This window comes from Exophiala oligosperma (genome assembly GCF_000835515.1).
Source record: "Exophiala oligosperma strain CBS 72588 unplaced genomic scaffold supercont1.12, whole genome shotgun sequence".
NCBI classification, from domain to species: Eukaryota; Fungi; Ascomycota; class Eurotiomycetes; order Chaetothyriales; family Herpotrichiellaceae; genus Exophiala; species Exophiala oligosperma.
The window spans coordinates 656582-663623 of NW_015622829.1; positions in this window are offsets into that span (position 1 = coordinate 656582).

The following is a 7042-nucleotide window of genomic DNA, read 5'->3' on the forward strand; positions in this document are numbered from 1 at the left end:
TTTTGAGACTAGGCTCGTAAATATTGAGGGAGGGGGGTGAGTATAATAGGGTGAGTAGGTATCCCGGGCTCATTAGTTATAATACTATCTAAATATAGGCGCTCACTATTCACTATCACATGGCGTAGGCGGTCCCTTAACATTTACTATCTGCACCCGTACCTGGTCGCGCGCCATTCACTACAGCATGGCACTAGGGGCCTTCTAAGATACACTATGAGGCACTTACGCGCGGCTTAGCGTAACTACCAAGCTAGGCCTTATATTTAAATCCCCTTTACTCGCTTTAACTAACCTTCTTCTCTTTTATATCTTCTTATCACTTAGGTAGGTTAAGCCCCTCAATCTTTGCGGGGCCTTTCTCCCCCTCTCTCCCCCCTCTGCCTACCCTCTCACTAGCCCCTTTTTTCCCTCGATCTTTTCAAGGTGAGATTAGTGGGAAGTGCCTTAAAAAGATTGAGGCCCTTCTCGCAGCACTCACAGTAAGACTGACTCAAAAAAATCTAGCCGGCACCCTTTTAAATCGGTTTAAGATATTATCTACGCTTAGTACCCTCTCTAAGTTCTCTTAATCAAAAAAATTAACTGTAGGCCTAGTCCTTCTGATTCTCTTCCTGCCTAGCACCTCGCGCATTAAACAGTAAGTTCACGGTCTTTTGTTTTAAGGCGCACACGTGCTAACTTAAAAAAACAGAGCTAAGGCTAAGGAGTGACATGAGAATAGCTATAGCTGCCTACACCGCCTATCTATTAATAAGCACTTCACCCCGGAGGAGAAGCTAGAATAGAGTCTTTTTTTTCGGGCCGCGAGGAAGCCTAACTAACTCGTTTTTTCCGGGGTAGTGCTCACTTTTGGCGAGATAAAACCTATATAGCTATGCGCACTAAGTGCTAGTTATGCTATCGCGATAATAAGATAAGTCAGCTTAAAAAAGATAAGCCCTATTAACCCCGAACTAACTCGTTTTTTTCTAGTTATATTCTATAGCTATTAATAAGGCTATTTATGACTATAAGCCTAACCCATTACTTACGTGTGGCTGTCTAGTTAAGGTAAGTAGGGCCCCACTTAAAAGTTTTAAGCGCTAACCTAAAAAACCTTAGTACACTTTACTTAAGGAGTGCCTTATAATGTATAACCTTTACCCTAAAAGCACTAAGGGTAAGGTATAAAACTCTTAACCCTAGCCTCGAAAAAAACTAATAGGGCCCTATAGAATAAGGAGTGCGCCGACTTAGTTAGTATCTATTATCATAATATACTTAAGGTATATAGTGCTCTAACCTAGCCTCAAAAAAAACTAACTTAGCCCCCTAGCTCTATAAGATACTTATCTATAACGAAGATAACGCCACTAACTAAAAGATAAGTCTCACTTTTACTTAGTCATACCTTAATTTTTACTGACGCGAACCTGCAGTTTTTAATTAATAAATTAGTTATAAAGCTAGAGCGTAGAGGCTAAGAATTCCCTCTCTAAAAGTATAGCTTAGGGCTCATTTTTTTTGAGCGGCTATAAAGTTTTCTTAGGGCAGTATACCTAGGGTATACTAAGGTCGTTTTTTTCTGGCCTAGTAGAATAATAGAGTAAGGAGCTTTTACTTAATTTTATTAAGCTATTATGGCAGAGCTTTCGCTCGACTTTTTTAAGCTAGCAGATAATAGAAAATACTAAGTCCTTAGTGAGTCTTCCTTTTTAGGGCCCTCACGCCCGCCTAAATAAGTTTAAGGCTTACCTCGAAAAAAACTAAGGCGCTATTATCCCCGTTATTCTGTCTACCTAGGATAGATAGCGAATAAAAATACTGCCCGGCTCGAAAAAATCGAGGCTAGCCTTATAAGTATTAAGGGTAAGCAGGGAGAGAGAAAGAGAAAGGAGAGTAATAATAATAGGATAGAATAAACATAATAAAGGGATTAAAAGGAGATTAAATTAATTAAAGATAAGTAATAAACTAGACTAAAAGACCTTATTTTTAATTTAGCCCTTCATATAAATAGAAGATTAAATTCTATTATAAAAAGGGGCTATTAATGTAGTGATAATATATTAAACCTTTAGGTCTATAGAATTCTAAGTCTCTAGCTTAATTAAATCTAGAATAGTCTATCTTTATGCATATAAGGTCTAAGTATTTTTACTCGGATTCTCTATATATAAGGCTCTCTTTTTTCTTAGTAACGCTAGCTTAATTTAAAAGGAATTATATTTTAGTGCTAATAGGGTAGAGTATATTTTATTAAGTAATAAATTAATACTTAGGTTAAAAGTCTATATCTTTTAGTGCCTATCTCCTTATTTTTTTCTCGGTATTACATAATATTTATGGCTTTAAGCGTATTAAAATATTAATATACCTTAATACTTTTAGTTTCGAATAAAGTTATTAGACATTAACTTAAATCCTAGAACTATAGCGTTAATTCCCTTAAACCTTATATATTAATATTTCTAAGGCTTAACTCTTTAAGAGCGAAGGGATATACTCTCTACTAAAGAATATACTCATAAATAATAATAAAGGCCTTAATAATTCTGGAGTATAGATAAATATTCTTAACTAGACCCTTAAAATCTTTAAGATATTTATAGACCTATAAGGGTAGAAAGTAAGTGAAATAATAGCTCTTACGCACTAGCTCTTAGCTCTATAAGAGTTAGGAAGTAAGACCTTACATTTAATTCTATAAAGATAGCGTTATAACTTTATAAGACCTTAAGATTATAAGGGCTATAGAGTCTCGCTAGTCTATATATATATTTAGAGAATAGATAAAGTACTTATTAACATTTCTAAGTAGAAGATAGAAAAGACACTCTAACCGCCTAAATATATTAACTAAATCCTTAAACTAGGTAAGCTTAACATTTAGTTCCTATATAGCTTAACCTTCTTTATTTACTTACTAGTTAAGAATATCTTACTCGCGTTAATAAAGATAGCAAAGTCTCACTTTTTTTGAGGCCCTTAAGTTATACACAATATAGTTCCTAATATTTATATTATTTAGAAAGTGACTAATAACCTATTAAATACATTAATTCTTATTTAGTAATTTTTAAAGAACTAGGTAATTAGCTAATTTAAACTAGTTAACAATCGAAATTTATAAGAGATTTAGCTATGTGTATAACTTACGTACCTTCGTTTTTAGTATCTCGCTCAGTTTTTTCTAGAGAATAATTAAGATTCTATCTCGATAAATTTAACTTAAGCCTTAAATAAAATTAATGAGACCCCCTAAATGCGGCAAGATATATAGGGTAAACTTTACCACACTAAAGTTAACTTTAAGCGCTAACACATTAGTGATAAAAAGTACTAACACACTATTATCTAAAAGAAACGAGCGTAAAATTAAATCTTTCTTAGGGTCTTTAGCGTTATAAAAGGGCAGGCTTAATTTTTTTGAGAGTGTTATCCTTAGTTTATACGTTAGGACGAAAATAATGGTCTTCTCTCATAAATATAGACCTTTATACCGGAATTATTTAAGTATATAATTAATATCGTTAGGGATAATATAATAGTTAATATTTACGATCTTATACTTAATCTCCTTATAAATAGTCTAGACTTAAATAATTTAATTAATACCCTAAGAAAGTAAAAACTCTTTCTCCACGAGGTGTAATAAAGAAATAAGGAGAGTAGCTAAGATAAAAATAAGTGAGACTCTATACTAAAGAAGGCTATTCATGTATTTTATAACTTATTAAAAGTTCTATTTAAGTATAATGGTGTGAACCTTATCTAGATAAATTCGAACTAGTCACTAGGCGTTTCGAACCTAAAGAACGTACTTCGTAAAAGATAAGTTTAGAATTAATTTGATTAAGGCTATCACTAGATTATAGGGACTATAGATATAACATTAACTAATCTTAGCTATAAGATCTTTAAATCTTGTGACTAAAATATTTTAATTTTGCGCCCATTTTAAGAGGTTATTATATAGACTAATTTAAGACATAACGACAATATTCATAGAGTCCTAGTACCGCGCGAACACTAGTAAGAGGTAGAGAACACTCTTCCCTAACCCAGTCTTATTAATATAGATTAGATATATAAGGCAGTTAAAAATTGTGAGAACTGTCTCGTGCTAAAAGCTATCTCGAAACTCCGCGTTTTTATTCTCTAATAGCCTCCCTAGCTAGTAGTAAATATTAACTCTTAGCTTAACTATCTCTTAGGCTTAATAGGGGGGAGTAAGTTACGCGTTAAGATTGTCTAACCCTCTCTTATCCTTAACGAGCGTTATCTTAAGTTTTTGGAAGGCCAGGTTAAGTTAATTAAGGCCGAAGAGAGCGTAATAGCGCTAAGTAAACTGAATTGTCTAAGTATATTTTTATTAAATCTCACTCCCTAGCTAAGTCACTAATAGGCTATAATTTAAGAGGGCCGTTTTCGTTAAGTAATTAGCCTAGATATTAACGATTAAGTTATTTTGTATAAGGGCTAAGTTAATATCTTTATTCTCCGCGTTAAGAAACCCTTTTATGTCCGACCTAATCTTTTTAAGGAGAATATAATTAATAAGATATCAATATAAATTTAAACTTAGCTCGACTCAAAAAATCTGACTTAATTAGATCTAGAGGCCTCTTAATAACATTAAGCTTAGGACATAATTCGCGTTAACCTTAAATAAGAAGGGCGAGAGATCTAACTACTTAAGATATTTAATAGTGAGATAGTAATATACTAAGATTATATATAAAATATAGTACACTAGGATATAGGAGTGAGTTAGTAAAAGAAAACGAAAATTACCTTAATTTTAATGGGTGATATTTCGAGTTTTATGCTAGTGAGTTATAATATAGACTAGTCACTAGTGATAATCTCAGATTATATCTTAAATATTACTATTAGTACCTTATAAATTTCGATATATTATGTGCTCTCACTTAGTGCCACGTAATAAACTTCTACTAGTAAGATAGGCCACCAGTAAAAACAGCTTAATAAATTCCTAACAATCTTTAAAGAAGCTTATAATCGAACTTTTCTTTCACTATCTTATCTTATCTAGGCTAAGTCTCTTAATTAATGAGCGATAAACTAAAGACATTAGGGTAATTAGTTATCACTAAACAAAGTTTTTAATCGTCTTAAATAAGGGATTATCTACTAGGTAATAGCCTAAGGTTAAAATTATTAAGTTATTATCTAGGTTAAGTAGATTAAAATGAGAGAGATCTTATTAAGGGAATAGAATTAATTAATTAAATAGTAGACTTAATAGTCACGTTATTACCTATAAATATAGCTCTTTTATTCCGAGAAAGAAGTATTCTTTTTCGTACATAAAATATTTATCTAGGCCGATATTAATAATTAGTCTATTCTTAGAGACTTATTCTTTAAGAACCTTAAGTAAATAATGTTAAATGCGTACTATCTCTTTAAAGTAGTTATGTCCATAAGATATTATGACCTAAGGTAAATTTGTCTAGTAATACTTAGTAATATTAAGAGTTAAGGCCGAGCTTATCTCTTAACTAAATTAAGCCTAGAAAAAAGAGTTATAAGTCATAAATAATTTTCGAGGCTAGCTTCAAAATTATTACCTTTAGTTTAAAGGAGTTACCTAAGAGATTAATTAATTAGAGAATAAAGAATATAATTATTAGATTTTAGAAGATAATATACTTTAGTATCGTTTCAAATTAAATCTTAATTCTTAAGAGACTCATAACGATTTCTATAAGGATAAACTTAAGATTAATAAGGGCGGCCTTATTATCTTCTAGGAAAATATCCTTAGAGATTATCTTTATAAGACCTTATAGTCTTTACAGATTAGTTAAGATTTTTAATGTCTAACTAACTTTTTTAAGGAAAGATTTATTCTTATTATTCTTATTCATAGTCTTAAAATAATTAAGTAGTCACAGAAGAAATACGAAGAGATCCCTAAATATTACGAAGTAAACCTTTTATATTAAGAGTTCTAGTTTAATTAAATCCTTTATTAATGTCATTAATTCTCTATACTATTCTTCTTTTAATTCGAGATAAACTAAACAAATTAAATAAGGGATAAGTCTTAATATTTTTGACTGTAGTCTTATAACAATTAAGTGTAGAGTTAATAAATTCAGGGAGAGTAACGAGTTAATTAGGTCTATTAGCATTAAAAGATAAGCGCGATCCTTATTATCATAGAAAACATTAAAGTATAAGTTCCTTAGGAACGAGTTCTTTATTTTTGAGATGAGATTCTTCGGGTTTAATATGTTTTAAACGGCTATGCGTTTCTTCTCTAGGTATAGAGTTAACTAACCTAACGAATTTAAGGCTAAGGCCGAGGTTTTTAAGGTTAAGGTTATCTATTGCGGGGGTAACTATTACGTGCGTATCTATAAGTTTAATTAAGAGTTCTCTTAAGAATAATAAAGCGTTACTAGTAACTTAGGAATAAAGAGGCCTCATTTACTATTAGTAAATAGGAGTTAAGCGGGAATATTATATAGAACGTTATCTCGTTTTATTTTATCCTACTATTAACTATTATAAGCTATAACTTAATGTTATTAAGCCTTCTTTAGGTGCAGCGTAAAGAAGTTATAGTCTACGCAGTGATAAGTGTTAAAAAGAATAAGGAGCTAGTTAAAATAATAGGTATTTAGTGGGATTAAGGGAATATTATGATAGTCCATAAGTAATAACTAATGTAGGGTTAAAATTATTGAGTCCCTAGTTAATTTTAACTGCTATTTTTAATAGAACTAATAGGGGGGATAAGCTAGGTATTAAGAAAGACTGGTCTATCTGAGAAGGGTAGTCTAGCATTAACAATAGATAATAATGTGTAAGGTAAGTAAGTACATAAAAAAAGACAGGTTAAGGGTGGTCAGATTTAAGGGCTTAATCGATTTAAATGACTCTTAGGACAGATTTTAATGGCGTTTAGGTAGGATCTAAAGGGCTTAGGGTTAGGGTTAGGGTTAGGGTTAGGGTTAGGGTTAGGGTTAGGGTTAGGGTTAGGGTTAGGGTTAGGGTTAGGGTTAGGGTTAGGGTTAGGGTTAGG